This window comes from Amphiura filiformis, chromosome 4 (genome assembly GCF_039555335.1).
Source record: "Amphiura filiformis chromosome 4, Afil_fr2py, whole genome shotgun sequence".
Classification (NCBI taxonomy): Eukaryota; Metazoa; Echinodermata; class Ophiuroidea; order Amphilepidida; family Amphiuridae; genus Amphiura; species Amphiura filiformis.
The window spans coordinates 51,531,984-51,551,781 of record NC_092631.1 but is presented as its reverse complement, the minus strand read 5'-3'; the positions used below and the strand labels follow the sequence as shown (position 1 = coordinate 51,551,781).

At 36.5% G+C, this 19,798-nt stretch overlaps 1 protein-coding gene across 1 annotated transcript in view; it reads right to left on the bottom strand.

The window, feature by feature from the left end:
• The window catches only part of LOC140151037 (integrin beta-1-like), a 64,640-nt gene extending 49,861 nt beyond the window's left edge, over positions 1–14,779 (bottom strand). Inside the window, exon 1 of the mRNA XM_072173229.1 lies at positions 14,633–14,779. The gene's annotated coding sequence lies outside the window, so the exon portion shown is untranslated. The remainder of the gene's footprint in view (positions 1–14,632) is intronic.
• Between the last annotated feature and the right edge of the window lie 5,019 nt (positions 14,780–19,798).

Here is a 19,798-nt window from a genome sequence, read left to right as displayed (position 1 = left end):
GAAGTGAAATAAAATTTAAAATACGATTATAAATAACTTTTTCAAGAAGTTTTGATATTGATGGTAGAATTGATATAGGCCTATAATTAGAGAAATTGTGACAATCGTCTGCTTTAAAAATGGGTGTGACTTTAGCAATTTTTAGTTTTGAGGGTACAATACCGGATGATAAAGATGAATTGAAGATGTGGGTGAGAGGAATACTTATTTGAAGATGATTGATTTTAGAAGATTGGAGCTTATTCCGTCTGCACCAGAGCTATAGGTGTTGTTAATTTTGGAAGAGAGCTTGATAATTTCCTCAATTGATGTTGGAGAAAGGAAGAGGCTTTTGTTGTTTGAAAAGTCATTGAAGGTTGACGGGAATTATTATCGGGTTCCGAATTTTTTCTGCCAATAATGGTCCAATATTTGTGAAAAATCATTAAATTTCAATGCAATGTCTTTATTATTAGTGACTTTATGACCGTTAACGGTATCAGTAAAGAAATCAGGAAATTTCGTTTTTTATTCCTACCTAAGAGTTTATTTAGAGTTTGCCACATTTTTTCATGTTATGACTGTGAAATTCAATTTGGATGTGATGTGCAGTTTCTTTGAGGTACTGAAGCAGTGAGTTTAAGTAGTTTCTATATTTATTATATTTCAGTTTATTCTCCACAGTGGGCTTAGAGATATATTTTTTATAGAGCCTGTCTTTAGTTTTAATCGATTTTATTAGGCCACTTGTAATCCATTGTTTCCGAGGCGATTTTTCTTTGGATAATTTAGTTATTTTGATTGGACAATGAATATCAAACAAGGTGGTTAATTTGTTATTGAAATCATTATAAGCACATTCTGTGTCATTGTTGTTTGTAATGAATGACCAATCCACAAGTGCAAGAGCACTTTTAAAACCTCTGATGTTATCTGGTTTCATTTGACGTGACTTTTTAAATGATGTTTTCTTGGATGTGTTATGGCGTGAATTCCTATTAACGAGGGAAAATATTGGAAAGTGGTCAGAGAGGTCGGTAACAAAAATACCAGACTTAGTTACTTGTGATATGTTATTGGTGAAAATGTTATCAATGAGGGAAACACTGGTGACTCCATTTTTATTTGTTTTAATACGTGTAGGCCTATCTATACATGGGATGAATTGGTGCGAGTAAAAAAGATGGACAAAAGTATTTACTTCAGGCCTAGAATCATATTTTAGGAGATCAATGTTGAAATCACCAGTGATGTAACAGGGTTTTTTCTCTTTAGTGCGATGTTCAGTGTATTGTCTAATTGCATAATAAAGTCATTCATAACAACTGTATCAGGTTTGTAAACTACTCCAACGATGGTGTTATGGGAGTTGTTTGTAATTTCAATAAATAATGAATCACAATCAGGGCAATCAATTTTTAAATCATGTCTAATACGATAATGGAATTTAGGATGAATGAAAAGAGGCGCCCTCCGCCAGTTCTTCCTCCTGGCCTGATGCAATTTTCGTTTGAATAATCATTGAGATCGATGAGATCCGCGTCCTCAGATGACCTAAACCATGTTTCGGTGAAAGCGTATATATCAAACTGATGATCAATAGCTGAAAGAAAGTTTGGTACATCATTGGCACGTTTATTAAGGCTTAATGCATTGAGGTGGAAAAGAGAAATTTCAGTGTTTTTGAAGTCAGTTGAGTTGAAAAGCTCAATGTCGAAGTAATTGCAATCAGTAATCATGGTGTTGTCAATATTACATGATTGATCGGATGTTGGTGAATTTGGGTTTAAAGTGCTATCAAAAGTAGATGGATTGAATTTGATATGTGACATAAAATCGGACAAATCAGACGTAGACATAACGAATAATAAATATACAATGCAAAAAAAAAAAATAGATATATATATATAAAATATATATATACAATCCAAAGTGAATAGGAATTGGATTATCTAGAAACAAAAGTAAATTAAGAACAGTCGGAACAGATGAGTCAAGCTCACTTATACCAAAATGTGAGGGAATAGGGGTGGGCTGGGATAATAATAAATACTGATAATAATAGGGTAATGGCTGGATGTTGGCTAATACAAAGAAATATACTTCAACATGATCAAGATACTCAACATGTCATGAACATAAATATAATTATAGAATAATGAAAGAACAATTGGGAAGTGTATGCACACGCCTATCAATATACCCCAATATCATGAATTAATATCAACTGAACATGTCATCAGTAATGTAAGGTACTGTCAAATATAAATAAGTATAGTAGATATCAATATAGGCTGAACAGCTTAAGGAAATGTCTATGAAGTATACACTCCAAATTTCAAGAATGGAATCAAACCAGCAACATGAGACTAAAAGCATACATTGTAGGCCTAGATCATAAATTGATGATCTATGATTGAAGCTTCAATGGAGGTTAAGTGGGCTGACTGGTCTATCATCAGTTCTGCGCATGTAAACTTGACAAGACAGGTTGACACTGAACTTGATTGAATGCTGCTGATCATCAATGGTGCATAATGTTACTAATGATACACAGATGAACTACATACTTGCCCCCTGTCAGTTGGGTCTTTTACGATGGTTTTTTCGTCTTCTGACTTCTCACACACATTTATCATTTTTCCCATTTCTTCTAATTTCTTCTATTATTTTGAAAGCATAGGCCTATGTCAGTCTTATGTCAAAGCAAAGCATTTGGGAACTATGGTCCAATTTCTACAATTTTCTAAAAATGTTGTTCACTAATTTCTGGTTTTAATAATTATGTTATGTAGTATAGCCCATAGATCCGACCAGACACTTCCATAATACAACACATAGAAAATATATAGCCCAGCCTGGGAAATTTTAAACACGGTGTATAAAATCATCAGAAAATACAAAAGAATACAGCTGGCCTATTTCCTTGAATGGATACCAATGTTTTGATATGGAACATGTACATGATGTAGGCTTTTACTTTTAAAAAGGTACCTTTGCTTTATTGCACTGTGAGTAGACAGGTTGGTAGGCTGTCAAATGAATCGGACCCCATAATGAGATCTACATGTAATGATCGAATATTAATTGTTATTAATATTTTGGGATATGCCTACCGTATCCAACATTATTTTTCCAGGTTATTTTCACAGGGTTAATTTTCGCAATTTTTCCTGTTCTAAATAGGTTTTTAGTTTTGTTCACTAGTATAGGGGCCTACATAGCTTGAAATAGTAACATATCAGAGCCTATGGGTTTTAAATAATTTTGCTGGGTTTTTAATGAGGTTACCTGCTTTAATTTAAACCTTGAAGAACACAAAAACTAAAATCTATAAAAAATTCCCATTTATACAGTGATAATAATTTTTACACACAATTGTAATACATGTAAAACTTGTCATTTTATTATGGCAATAATAAACACATGTTTCACTTTTCTCAGAAAAATTGTGAATTCCTGACAACATTATTACGTACATGTAGGCCTGCATAAATCTGTGTCAAAGTTCTGTCAAACACAGATCCTACTAAGTAGGGTCTATGTGTCAAGTGTCTTCCCATTTATAAAAGTGATGTGATTCATAAAATATCAGCCCTATTACATAGCCTGATTATTAATTTGTCCATCCTAATCAATTATTTCCTGTTACTTCAACCTATGTATGTACATGTATTTGCCAAGGCAGAAATAGTGCAGCCCTTCTGACTTCACTTGGCTGTCAGAAATTACATCAATACTCTGTGCATGTCCACATGATATGATACATTGTAAAAATATTGGTCTTAAGTTTTGTTTGTTTGTTTGTTAGTTAGCTTGTTCTAGAATATAAATAATATATCGTTACAAAACAACAAAAACAGGTTCACAACATGCAGTGGTACTTCCCTGAATAGTGACACTCAGGGGTGACATTAAGTGGGAGACGGGAGCCGTTTGGCCCCCAGAAACTCTGAAATGGCCCCTGGTTCCATCTCAATTTTAGTTGACCAGGGGACACTTTTCTCACAAAACTGGCCCCCTGGATAGTGAACCAAAAGTATCAAATTACAAGCAAATAGTGCTTATTTAACTCATCCAGCATATCTTTATTTTTATTGGCCCCTTCTTCCAAATCTTGGTGAACCAGGGGCCACTTTTTTGCCAATGTGGCCCCTGGTTCAAGCTCTCTTATTTTCACCCTTGGTGACACTGAAGAAATATATTAGCTGGGAAAGTGGGAAAGTAAGTATTACCTGACTACAATACCTGAACATAATTATACAAATAATGTCCTTGATGACATTCACAATCTGTGTTCTCAACAACTTCACATGCTACATTTAAAAGCTCTGATGTTCTTTTTTTTTAATTTTAAAGGACAATTTAATTCAATAAGTGCATAAAAATTACTGATTCTAGTATGAGCAATAAAAAGTAGTAAGCCTGCATACTTCCACACACTCATGTGCAAGGGGTACCCCATAAAGCTATTTCCATACTTCCTGAAAGAGTGGATCATCACCAGCGCGGTGTGGCGTATATGACATGTACAGTGTATAACAAAGTCAATAGATACAACGCTCACACCAATTACCCCTTAAAAGCCTCTCATAATACTCTAATTTCCCTGTTACTACCATACTATCCACTAAAATCAAATATAATTTTATGCTACCGTATTGGTTGTATAAACGCTCCCCCTCTAATAAACGCTCCCCTCCCATTGACACAAATGCAAAAATTTAAATGTTGTCATCAAACACAATAACATTCTGAGATACCAGCAAAACTAAGTTATTATGTCACTCAAACAGAAGAAAACAACTCAAGTTTCCCACAATGACCTTGTGATTTCGCATATTTTGTGCTGAAAATCTAATTTAGTTCAAGAGCTTCTGGCTGTACTACTCCCCACCAAGTCCCATCACTGTAACCCATACAGATCTCTGCTTGATACATGTATGCATAAATTATGCAAATTAACTATGGTACATACTTAATTACCATATTTTACGACAAAAACCTGCTGGAATTTGAAGACCGCCAATTGCCACCATACGCTTTTAACCAGTTCCGAGAAATTGCACTAGCAACCTTGGACGGACGGAATGACAGACGGACAAAAAGGAAACATAATACCTCTGGTGGAGGCATTTAAAAAGAACCTGCATGCTTGCCTTTATAGCTGAAGCATGGCTGAAGTCACTACTAGTCAGAGTGGTCGGTATACACAAGAGTCGCATTAGTGTTCATGTTCACGTAACCGCCTCAACTCATTTGCATAATTTTGGAGGTGGGCTGATCGTATTCTGATTCGTCGAACACCTAATTTGCATAGTTTTGGAGGTTTCCATATTTGGGTTTACCTAATTAATTATTAATGATCCGGACGTTGTTTACATCATGACGTCATAGAGCTTGTTACTCGTCCGATTCGAAACACGAAAAGCATTTGCACTTTTCTTTCCATTAATGTTATCATGAAATACCATATAGCGGAGGTGTTAGTTTTTTATATCTATAGGGAAAATATTCAAACCGATGACCCCATGTTGATAATGGCTAGATATGCTGTATTAGTTCTGGAAAGGGTCCGGCGACGGGTCCGCCATTTTTTTCCTTCAGATTTGGAGGTAATTTAGTAGACTTGCTTACCAGTCGTTTTCGTTAAATCCTAACTACAGATTGCATAATTGGAAAGTGAGTTCTTCGACGTACGGGATGCGAAAAAGTCTTGACGTACCTTTTTTGATTCATTTACATGCATATTTCAGCCGAGACGGTTACGTTTGCGGCCACACAGCGGTATACTGATAAGCTCATCTAGGTTTTACTGAAGTAAAACATCTTTGCTACTACTAGTACTACAGAAGAAAACAAAATATACAAAGCTGAAAACTAATTTTCACATGATACATCCATCTCAATTTGCTTGATTGCACTGATACAAGATGATTGGCTTGCATCCTGTTTGCAATAGCTCTAATTTCAACATTACTAGCGATAGAATTGACAGAATCAGCGGCAGACAGCTGCATCATTGTAATACAACGGATGCAAGTCATCCTCTTTATAAACCTGAAGATTACAAGAATTGTATAAAACGCAAATTTACTCAGGAAATTTGCAAGATTCTCTCAGGTTTGCAATACGTATGGGTCACACTAATGACTTTGCATGACATGTACTGTACATTTCATCTGTGCAACAATTTACCATTGGCACTAGATGAAATTTCCCTCAAAATGTGACAGCTGACATGACATTGCACATTATACAATTTTTAAAGCTTAACTTTAAATAATTTGGTTTCTTTCAAATAAAACATGAATCTTTAATCTATACCAAGGGCGTGAGTGAGTCCCGGAATTCGAGTCCCGCCCGAGAATCCTATTACCCGGGCAGGAAATTCCCTGCCCGAAATTTAATAAGTTTTTAAGTTATTTATTTTTTCGATTTTGTAGTGTCCCTGGCCCTAGACCTAAATGCTACATGTAGGATCATTCATGGTATCACTTTTCATAAAAAACACAAACAATCATGCAATTTTTTTTAGGTCAACCATGAATGATCTAACATTTAGGTCTAGGTCCAGGACACTACAAAACCGGAAAAAATAACTTTAAAAAATATAAAAAATGCGCTTGGTACCCGGGCACAAAATTACCAAAATCACACCCTAATCTATACACAATTAACCAACCAAACAGCAAAATCACCAACAACAGGCATTCCGGCAGGGGTAGCGCTAACTTGCGCCATGGGGTCATGGGCGCATTCTTTTAGCTTTTGGCGCAGAAAATTACAATGTAGAGGTTGCTAAAGGGTCATTTGAACCCTTTATTTCTATTGTATTGGATCCATAATTTTACAAAATTTGAAATTTTTGACCCCTTGTTAGGCATGTTCATAAAATTTTGAAATTTAATAAATTCATCTAAAATTGCTTTCATTAAAAAGAGAATCGTTTAACTTAAAAAATGAGGGGTCAATCATGTATGTAGGCCTACAATTGGCAATGTTATGAGGAAAAGTAGCTCGCCTGAATGTCCCAAATTGTGTGTCCCAGCATTATCAATGGCTTCCTATGTCTTAACATGTGTGTATGTATTTTAGGGCCAAATTTTTGAGCACGCAGGGCCATTTTACAAAAATGTGCTAATGTTTCATGAAATTTGGCTTTCACTACTTGATAGTAAGTAGTATTCCACAGATGCATTTTTTCTAAAAATCATGCTAGGTTGGAGTTTTGAGGGTCAAAATCCAAATTTTCTTCATTTTCCTATTGGATTACACAGTTAAGGCAGGATCTTGGTGCACATGAAGCTTAATGAAGCCCGCCCTCACATGTTAAAATGTGACCATGGCTACCCTTGTTTGAAAACCTAGCGCTACCCCTGCACTCCGGCAGGTGCTAAACCCCAGATTGATCATGATTACAGGTAACAGGCCTCTTAATCTATTGTACATTTTATTCCAAACATTTATTCAACATAAGATTAAAATTTGATTGGAAAGATGTTTTTTAACATACAGTAAATGTGGCATCACAGATCCAAGTACCGTAGCAGCGTCACTTCGACAAACAACCCACCCTGTAATTAAATCCGCATGTTGATGCATTCACAAACCAACTCAATCACTCAGGAATCAGGAAATAAACAGCATTTGTTTTAAAATGCAGTGACCCAGCATCTGAGATTTCCTGTTCTTTGCACAAGTATGCACTATTATTGGCTTTTTAAAAATCACACTTAAAGATATGGTCAATAGGTTCAATCATGCTAACTACATTCCGAACCAAGATCAAAATGATCTAAAGTAAAAGATGGGCTGCTAACCTGTACAAAGTGTCCAGCAGTATTAACCAAGGAATGGAGTATTCACTGTGGCAGCAAATTAGGATCATTGCTTGTCATCAAAATACGTAAATCCAATCCCATTACCATTTCCTGTTTCCGGGCTGAACAAATTTGTACCTAGTATGATACTGTATGCCTATGAACTCTACATCATATTCATTCCAGGATCTCTGATCAGTGCTATAAAATGAGACTTTCATCCTATGACAGTTACTATAATAATTATGCACATAAAATAGCTATTGATTTGCAATTAGATACTGCAAGTCCATCCATAAAACATTCATTGTGAAAGCCAATATATGGGTTAATTGATTCATCAATAATTGATTCATCAATAAACACAACAAATTGGTCTCGGCTAATTGGAGTTAAATTATACACTTGAGGCAGTGTCATTATAGCATTGTGTACAGGGGACTTTGGAAACCATGTCTGCACAACATAAACATGCATACAACTTGATGTTAAATACGGTACACCAATTTTTATGGAGGTTTGCTTGAAATTCACAAAATTTGTATTTTGTAGACCAGTCACACCCTCCCCCTGCCTCACTGATTTTATGCAAAATGGGAATGTCTTATTTCTAGTAACTTGATGAGCAGCGTTTGAATTTAGAAATTATTTGAGGTTGTCCATCGGGCATCCTCAAAAATATTTTTGGTTGTCCAAAAATATTTTTGGCCGAAATTTTCTTACAATATAGCGAGATCAACAAGTCAGCAGCTCATTCATTGATAAAAACCGGAAGTGTAGAATGACCGTGGGAAAATAAATTGCCATCAATGCAGTTCAATGTATATTAAAACATGGCAGTCGGTTTTAGCGCCCCATCGCAATGATCGCTATGTTACTACACATTTGATGTCACACTTTTCCTCAAAGATAAGCTTGTCCATGTGAGCACTATCAACAGCAACTGTCCTAGTTAACGCTATAACTAAGCCTGAACTCCGACCATGTTATGAACATGATTGTGAACAAGTTATCAACATTCAACATTGAACATAAACTATTAAAAGAAAACTGCTAGCTGCCAATGGGAATCCTAGTTTATTGAGACCTCGCACTCACAGACCTCACAGTATTCAGCAACAAATTTCTATTCAGGGCTTTCAAATTCCCCTCCAAGGAAAATGAATGAAAAATGAGATCTTCACTAATACTTCCTTGTGAATACCAGTCCAGGGGGCTTTGTGGAATCAGGACTTTGTTGTCCAACTCAACATGCTCAATGTGCTGGTTTGTATCAGGAGTGAATGAACACATGTTTGGAATGAACTGATCAATTTGGAATTTCTAGTAAACATACAGTAGTGGGACTTGTGGGTCAATGGAGCAAAATGCTTGGAATTTTTATGCTGAACTTGACTTGGTATATCATTGTCAATTCACATCAATGGGTTGAAACTTTGAAGAGTGGGTTGATGATTTTATCCTGCATAGAATCTGTGACTTTTTTATCCACAATGTAGATAAACCGAAATATTTACTGATTTAGTGATTACAACATCTTGACCATGTCCATGTCCCTTCATGCAAATAATTGTTGACAGAATTTAGAGCCATTATTAGAATGCTTGTAATGATTGTATGTCACGAAATATCTGCCTTGATTTTTAAGCAATCAATGCAGTTGATTGCACTCCTAATTTTGACATTGTACACAAACTATTCCTGAATCCTGAGTCTTGATTTTCCCCAACAAATTAAAAAATTTGTAAAAATATCATACAAAACTTGTGTTCACATCATAATCTATCTAAAAATGCACTGGTTTTGTACACATTTTTATTGAACTTTGAAGTGATCAATCATCATTAGGGACATTAAAGTTATACATGATTTGCCCCTTTTAGATACAAAAATTGGTTATTTTTTCCTAGCTTTTTAAAAAATCCACAAATGATTGCAGCAGCACTTGGTTCTAGGTCAAGAGACTCTGCAAATCCAAAAAAAACCACTAAAATTTAAATTAAAAAAAAAAAGAACAAAAGAACAAAAATGATAGAATTTTCCCTAAATATCAAAAAACACATTTGGAGCCTAAACGCTGCAAATAGCGTAAAATTTTGCATAATCTTAGCAGCCCTACTGAATTTTGTTCAACTCTCCATTTTTGAACTCCCAATTTCAAAAGATATCAGGAAGGAAGCAATTTATAGGAACGGTCCTTCCTCAGACAATAGACTACATTACAGCCACACAGAGACTTCTCATAAACAACTTTATGTATTGTACGGTACCTGTACGCAATTGCTGTGCACAGTAAACCAAGACTGTGTAGAATTTGTTGTACATGTACACTATGCCTTTGGGAATGATCAAGTCTAAAAATGTCAGATCTTCTGCAGATGATTTGTTCTGTAATGAACATAGACGTAAGCAACATGTGAGTGGGATCTGGCAATTCTAGTTGTTTTCATGTACAGTACACAGAATGTAGGCTGTAGCAAGTCTCACAATGTTTTTCAAGTTTTGCAGTTTTATCAAGATTGATTGTTCCATTTTGAGCACTGACATATTAGGAAATCTTATGAATTTGAAAGAAATCAAATAATTTTTTTGGTTATGCCCATCAGGGTGGCATATTAAGTAAAAACCCGTCATCTTGCACACACGGCATAGAAAACAGTTGCATCTTTTGGATTTCTGGAAAAAAAGGTTTTTTATCATTGAAGAAGCAACTTAAATTTTTGGCCATTTTGTCCATGAAACCATGGTCAAATCTAGAACCTTGTCATAACATTTTGACAATAAAATTGAAAACTTAAACGTAAGGTACACAATGTTATTGAATGCAACATATCAGGCATAATAACATTTGGCTCACTTTAATGGTACCGGTACTGAACAAAAATTTTGGAAATACCAGTTTATTGATCGCGAAATCCCAAGCAAAAATATTGGCAGTATTTTGGACTTTGAGCAAGACTTTGCCCAGGGACATCGCCCGGGCCATTGTGACTACTGTGACTTTTTTTCTTCATCATGATTTTAGGAATATTTTAAAAATTTTAACCTAAAAATATCTAGAAACACCGTTGGCAATTTTAGCAATTTCCAAGATGGCAGTCTTCATAGCGAGCATATAGCGATAAAGTGTACAATTTACACCGGAAAACAAGGCAAAATGGCCTACTGCCAAAAGTATGACCCCTGAACAGGGGTAGCATTAAGGCCCGAAAGTCGGGGTTGTTTTCCCGTGTTTTTCACTCCCGAGCTTGCAGAAAATCCAAATACATGGGGTGAAAATTAAATCTTGGGGTGAAAAATATTTTGCAGTATAGTCAGGGGTAGGAGTAAGGTCCAAAAGTAGAGGGTCAGAGCTCACCCCCGAGCTTGCACATTCCCAATATATGGAGGGTGAAAAATTTTAAATTTAAGGGGTCATTCACCCCTGATCGGGGGTTAACGCAACCCCTGCCCCTGAAGGCAAATAACATGAAAAATTGGTGAAATAGTAGGTAAAAGATAAGATTTAGCGTTGCATTTGGTTGAAAATACATTGGAAATTGCCAATATTTTGAGTGAAAATGAGCTTGCCTGACGAAGTGTTACTGGGCCATTGCCTTTGCACTATGTCGCCATGGACAGAGTTCTGTCGATATGTTGACATAATTCACTTTGTCGACAGGATTCCGACAGAGGACCTGTCGACACCGCCTTAGGAAATACTGTAAAAATATTTGAATTTGTAGGCCACCAAAAATCATACAAATTATTAGTGATCACAGGTTATTATTTAGAGCAGGCTTTCTCAAATAGATTTGTTGAAGCGCCACATGAAATTAAAAAAACCCTGCAAAGCGCCACTCAATGGCTGCGAAGTCGCCGGGGGAGTCAGAGAGGGTTGCCCCCCTGTGAAGCTATCGATTTTTTTTAAATTTGAGGTGCAAATGGCGCCATTTGGTGCAACATTTTGTACTATTTTACCCTGTCTTTACAAGGATAACATGGGAATCGCATTGTTTATTTATTTATTTTTAAATCTAAACGGCGCCGCGCGCCAATCGGGAAGCCACAGCGCGCCACACATGTAGGCGCTATTTCGGAGCCCTGATTTAGAGGTTAATAACTGCACATCGGTTAGGCCAAGAAAACAATTGTTTGTTTGCCCTTTCCCGACCGACCCAAAAATCAGTAAAATCTTGGGTCACATTTTTATTTATATATTTTTTTCCTTTTTTTTTTTTTTTTATAACCTCAAAATATTCGGAATTTTTTGCAAAAACAAAAACATTAAAAAATAATTTATACTTTTCTAAGATATTTTTGAGTGTTTTGAAACCTAGACTTTGGCAAATGATACCTCATGATTATGTTTCCATGACTGTTCTCATTTTTCTTTTTTGTTTCTGTTTTGTTTTACAAAAAAAACTTTAAAAAAAATTCGACCTACCGACCCTCCTGATTTTTTTCATGAAAGAGCTCAAACAAACAATTTATTTTTCTTGGCCTTATTTGAAGGGCATTGTGACTGTCAAAAATCTACACATTTTGCCTTGGGAACCATGGAATATCAATATCCTGAGGAAAATGTTTATATTTTTCACAATGCCCGACACACTCATCTCTTCACTTTACAAAACACAAAATAAATATTTTTTACATTTTGCCTTTCTAACTAAATACAGGAGAACCAATAACAGAATCACAATTTGTGCAAATACGGCAGCCATCACGATCCGGCGTAGTTTGTTGAGTGACACTACATGGCATGGCATGTGCCAGTTTCAATAATTGAAACTCCAACAAGTGCTGTATACACTATATGTGTTTATGTGTTTAATGTACATTCACACGTAGCTGCATGTCGGTACAAAGAAATCGTTGCTTCATAAATGATTGCAATTCTGGTTCTGGTCGAGTCGGCATTTTCCAGAACTTTGTAATCATTTTTCACCACAAAATATATGAAAACACTGTGAGCAATGTATGAGTATGTAGTTGTAGTAACTACAAATTTGAGCGTTTGAGGACTTGTTCTCAAGTTGTACATGTAGGTACTCCCGTATGGTGCCTCCAGGGTTTTATTTTGGCAAGTTTGCATTAGTATGCATCAGCTTTTGTCCAGCATTTGCATTTTGGCAAATAAATAAAAATGATTGGATCCCATAAGGCCCCGAACAATCGATTTTGAGTTTCCCGTCACATAATTTTTGAAAACAAGTGAGGTAACTTTTTCATTATTCATTATTCATTATTTTTGTGACTTTCATTATATGACAAAATGCGAGTGTAAAACACGTTGTTATTTACCGCTCACTCACTCAAAGGATGTTTAACCAAAGATACAAACTTGCAAAGAGGCTGCAAGGTCAAAATTGATACCAATTCCTTTCTTTTTACTATTATTTTCTTATTTATTTATAATTTTGTGTGATTTAAGTACAAATTATCCAGTTTACGTTGACATGCGATATCGTCCACTGCATGACAGTACGACCACTGTCGCATATCTCAATTGATATGTACATGACAAATCTATAATACAAACGTCAGCAAACTCCCATCAAATTGAAATCAAAATACGACACAATTGCAATTCATGAATTGGTAAGTTTTTACAACTCCACTATCGAATCTTGCGCCAACAAAATTAAAGGGAAAAACCCATGCGTACGTGTTTTGTTGATGTTGAATACCGCATAGTTCTTGCAGCAATGTCATAAACACAACTGAGTTGAAATATATAATTTGTTGCTCTTTTTGTATATTAAATTTAATTCAAAACTATGTCGAATACTATTTAAAATAAATAATTGATCAATTGGGACAACAAATATAAAATTAACAGTATTAATATATTTCTTTAATTACCACAAACAACGATATTGTGCAAAGTCACAAACAGCACTGTAGAATAAAAAATCAAACATTGAAAAATATTTTTGTTCGACCGCATATTTCGTGCAACAGTGTCACAATAGAGCAGAGTTGAAATATATAAATTTTGACATTTTTGTACAGTCAAATTAATGTAAAGCGATACCAAGTACTATCTTAAAATATATGATTGATATTTATGAAAAGAAATCCAAAAATAACAGAATCAATATATTTTTTAAAAATTCGCACAAACATCACTATTCATTGTGCAATTTCGCGAACAGCACTGTAGAATCATTGATCTGCATGACAGCATTAATATGTCAGTCCAGTATATGATACGCACGTGGAAAAGGACAGCGACGTCAACATATTAACAAAGCGTTGCGAACCGGGCCTACAGGATCTAGGCTATCACTATCAGACGCCAATCAACCGGCCACAATGAGTTTACTGCCGGTAGCGAAATCGATGTTTTGAATTTGATTTTTCCACTAAAAATGCACGGATTATATTGGGTTTTTGCAAAATGATAAGATTTTATTTTTATTTTTGAAAATCGCAATAATGAATTCAAGTCTTGGGCCCGAAAATGAAGTGCTTGGTAGGCTGACGGGAAACTCAAAATCGACTTTGCCAGGCCTAATATCGTATCATGTTGACGTTTATTCATAATATCATGATATGCATGTCATGAATGAATAAGGGTGAATAATATCCCCGATAATATCACCCGTACGCGTACCCGAGCACCACCAACATGCCCATTTCTCGTATTATAAAATGTACACAGATTTTGACTTTACAATGAATGACACTGAGTTGACATACAATGCAGTGCAGTGGAATGCCATTTTTAGCTTCAGAAAGTCAACATTGTCATTGTATTGACAGCATCATTCAAGCCGTACTGAAGCTATTTTGACGACGGAATTTAACCTCTTTATATAAGTGTCTACCCGTAAAATACTCACATATTACAGTCCAAAATCTTAAGTTGTGATCAAGTATATCCAAGAGTAAGAAATCCAAAGAAACAAGGCTGATCGACAGTGAATTTCTGTCACTAAAATCGTTTCGCTGCTTTGGGAATGACCTCCTCAACAAGTGTGAAGATATGATGAACCACTTCCGGTTTCCAAATATGGAATGTAGTCATGACGTCATATTATTATCATCAACCCTTTTATGAAGAAACTGCAACTTGATACAAGAGTAGAGGATAGCAGCCGAGACATGTGCATTCTAAAATTGAGATTTAATCTTTTATTTACTTTTACCACACATTCTTTGAAAGACAGAATGACAGAAAAAAAGGCGAGGGCGCTAGGACAAAAATCTACACCTTCAGGCCAGGGTCTGCCTTCAGGCAGGGTGTAGGGTGGAATTCACACTTGTGGGTGGAATTTACACGAAGTCGGCGTCAATAAAATTGCACCCCCTATTTCGGCAACAAAAAAAATATGACCCCCTCCCACCACCGATACACCTTACCCCCTAAGCCCCTAAGGGGCTGTGCAATAAATTATGAGCCCTGTGGGAGGGTAAGTTGGGGGCGGGGCAAGCAAGTATTTTTGGCACCAATTTTTGGGGTGCCTTTTAGGTATAAAAACGCTCTAAAAAGGCTTAGGAAAACACTAAAATAATTATACCAATTTTCCTGCTCGCAACATGTAGGCCCTAGGCCTATCTAAACCATTTAAATTGGGATCCCCAAAATTTGGCATGTTCAAAAGGGGGGGGTTGCAGGCCGAGGGGGGGCAATTGAGAGATTTTTGGCGGGCCGAGAGGTGGGCAAGCGAATTTTGGTGAGCCGTTTGGAAATTTTACCCCCCACCTCCCCGGGGGCCTCATAAGTATTGCACATCAGGGCACCAGGCTACAATTATATTGAAATCAGTCACACTATGTGGTCATCTTGTGACTCCGTACATTTTGGTCAAATTTTATGGACCACTATTTTTTTCCAAAAATTTATGACCCTCCCCCCCCCCAAGTAGGCCTATTAATAGGTGGGGACCCCTCCCCCTTCTGTAGAAAATGATAGTCCCCTAAGCATGCTAAGCCCAGACTTTTCTAAGGCCAAAAAAAAATAATGGTTTGTCTCAAAGCTCACGAGTGGTTTGAAAACAAATGCGAAATGCGATTTTTTTTAAAAATTTTATTCCCGACTTTTTTCATGGTATGCCTATTTGGAGAAAAAAATATGATTTTCGCTAAAATTTTCTGGAAAAACTAACAAAAAATTCCGCATTTGTTTTTTTCCAAATCTCACGATTTTACAAATGCGCGCGCGCGAGCTTTGAGACAAACCTTTTTTTTGGTCTAACCACAGGTCTACCACCAATTCACCCCCTTACTCACTCACCTAAGTCACTGAACCACTCACTTAGTCACTCACTCACTCAATCAATCAATTAATCAATACGGTAGGCTCCCGGAATAGGCTACATCAATCCCGGACATCACATCATTATCAATCAACTAATCAATAAATAAGGGGACGGAGCGATAATTATGCCCCCCCCCATCCCCGGGGTAAAATTTCCAAACGGCTCGCCAAAAATCCCCCACCCCACGGTCTGCCAAAATCCCCCCGTCCTCTCGGCCTGCCAACAAATCTTTGCCCCCCCTTAACCCTATCGGTTTAGGATATGGATTCTCTTCAAACTATTACATACAATGTCAAATATTGTCCCCTTTATCCATCTATGTGAGAAAACGGGAACAATTTCAGCATAAATGTGAATAATTAGCATATTAGCAAGCCAATACACTGGTATTAGCCCTACGCGTGAATTGCATTCTGGTCAGGCATCCCGAAACAACGGCCGAGCGCATGTCCCGGTGGAAACAGGAAGTGTTCGCCTTGGCACTGAAAACCGGCTCGCGCCGGGACACTTGTATACCCTCTATTCATACTGATTAATCTTAGAAAACACTACATATCACTGCGCTCATTATCATTCTTGACAAGATAGCCCATGCTGTATTTAGGCCTACTTCGCTTAATTATTTCTTTATTTTTAGCTATATGATGCACATTTTCACATATTTATGATTTTTCTTTTTTTCTTTTTTTTTTTTTTTAATTGATTTTTTAATGGGGGGGGGGGAGGTGCTCTCATAATTTTTTTCATATTCCTCGTATCATGCTTGACAATATAGGTCATGTTTCCTTATTTATTTCGCCTCTTATGTATTTCTTTATTTTTGTTTTTTGTTTTATATCATTATAGCGCCATCTATAGTTGACATTAGGGGGCCTATTTGATGTATTTTTGCGGACGAATTGGTACTGGGGTGAAGTCTTCCGAATCTATTCCGATTTCATTCTATGACTACCCAAAACTCCCGTGTCGTGTAAAATGCGAACAACTGGTAGGCCTAGCCTGTAAAAACCCATACTGCAGTTACTGTCCGTTTTCCTATACACAGTACACAGTGCTCTCACCATTGAGCTGTGACCTCTACAAATCGTGCCACGTTAAAAGGATAGGCATTTGCCTAGTTAACGTCAATGTGTGAAAAATAACCGGCCAATAATAAAAGTACTCTCAAAAACATCTAGCAAATATATTTCTCTAACATGACCTAAAATTACAGCTAGGTTAGATGTTCAGAAATATTCGTACTTTGGTAAAACAGTGAGTGAGGGCAAGGCATAGCTAGCCAAATCCCGTGTTAATTGAATGGAGATTTGACCGAAATTTTTGGTAAACGGACCGCTCACTTCTGAAGAATGCCACACGAAAACGGTACAAGCTACATTTAAAGTACTCTCTGTTCGATCATCATGATGAGTTTTTTAAATAGTATGCCGAAATTTGGTACTGTAGGTAATTGACAAAGGGTCGTACTTCGCTGATGAGTAAGTGACAGTGAACATGAAAATCAGGGCCCATAACCCAAGTTAGTAGCTAGTTAGTGGAGGCCGTCACGGGACTGATTATTGATTATTGAAGTGCCTTATTAATAGATACGCACGATTTAGGGCAAGAAAAAAAAACCAGGACACTTTTGGAGACATCATCATCATCATCATCATCATCATCATCATCATCATCATCATCGACATCATCATCATCATCACTTTCTACATTTTTTCTAAACAACATAGGGCCTACCGTTTTAATAAGATTTTTTTCTTGAAATGCATGTAACTATAATTATTGTTTAGAGCGTAATGAAATAAAACATCACGATTTTCATCACAAAACAAAGTAATAGGCCTACAAAAGAAATACATTTTTCAAGAGTGATTAAATAAAACATCACGATTTTCATCACGGAACAAAGTAATACATAAGACTTCGTTTGTTTGATTGCAATCAACCGCGACAGTTCGTCTCACACACATAACAATGCACTGCGATCAAATAGGTTGATGACAACATTTGATTGAATGGACTGCACTGTGCCATGATTACGTGCACCGGTTCAAATCCTTTGTTTGGAGCCAATCAATAATTTCACGTACAGCCTCTATGCAAATTAGAGTTTACACACGCTGCAGCTGGGGTAATCGACCGAAGCTGGTTGCCGTTAGTGATCGAATGCATGAGCTTATTTGCTTTATTGAATCGATTTACTGGATTAATTTCCTGTTAACTGGGTTTAATGCCACAAAGGTCGAATCGGGCTTCACATGGACCATAAGTGCATCATGCGCTGTGTTTCATGATTTCTCCGGAAATACATCGACTTGGAGCGTCAAATTTCAGGATAGTAATGAGAAAAATAGTAGCCTATCTATTATGTGATACCAAAACCTCATCAACAATGAAAAAAATCGGGGGATGATGCTGTCGATCGGGTTACGGACCTTTAATGCGATGTAGCGGGAGTTTTAAAACACGAGCCCTGAACAAAATATGATGCGCGCACCTACTGCCAGCCAAAAGACAATGGAAACTGTGATGATGCGTGCATGCACGTACGAATACTGCCAGGCATTCACCTCAGAAGTAATGCTCATATGCGCCGTGCAGCAGGCTGGAAAATTTGCATATTTAAGCGTTTCCGTACTGTTTTCCTATGTGAAAACTGTTGTATTCATATTAAAAAAAAAAAAACAAACAAACACTATAAACACACACAGCAGCAAAAAAAAGCGCCTCCCTCCCTTCTCACTTTTCAAACATGAGGATGTGAAAGGATCATTTTTAAAATTTTGATCAATTAAATTGGGCTGTTCCATTTGAAATTTATGACCTTAATCTCCCACACATCGCAGGGAGTGTACATTTCAATAGAGTCATCCATTTAACATGTTTAGGTAGCCCAATTTGAAATTGAAAATAGCCCATAATACAAAGAAAATGTTGGGCCATGCATGGACCCTGTTAGGGTCCTAGCCGGGTCTCGAGTATTCTTAATTAAATTATCCGACTGAATATTCAATCAAAATGATTCAATATTTTGTTAACTGCAGTCAGGGACGAATCGTTTTCGACTATAAATAATTCAGTCAAATTATTTGAATTTTCAATTAATCAAAAGGATTGATTTCGAAATTATATAGGCCCTAATTATATATATATATTATAGGGTAGGCCAAGAGCCTGTGTAGGACCTGTGTAGGACAGGTGTAGGATTTGAAATGGAATAGCGCCCTCAAAAAAGAAAAGAAAAGACGAGGTGTGGTAGTGTGACAAACACGTTGGCAACACCTAACTACGTCAATTAAAATTATGATCTAAACGATTTTAACCTCGTCCTGAAATTTACAACAACAAAATCTTGTTGATCAGTACAAAATTCAAGGTTAAAATTGAATCGTTCTCAACCACAATCATGCAGACCTTGGATTCAATAAACTATAATTAAATTAATAATAATGCCAAGTTGTAATCATGGCAGAATCCCGGGGCAGAATGGTCGACTGCAGATCCGTCGGATCAAGGCGTAGGAAACAACAGCAATTACTGCAACATTATGTTGTAAAATAATATAAAAAAAATAGTAAAACGCAGTCATGCACTGTAAAACCAAAAATTCAGAACAAAATTTCAAATCATGGGTTTCATGAATTTAGTGAGTAGGCCTATCATATCAGAGATGGGATGCAGGGTGAAATGAGAATCTTCAAACTTTTAATTAGAGAATAAATGATAGGATTTTGTCTTTTGCCTATCAAT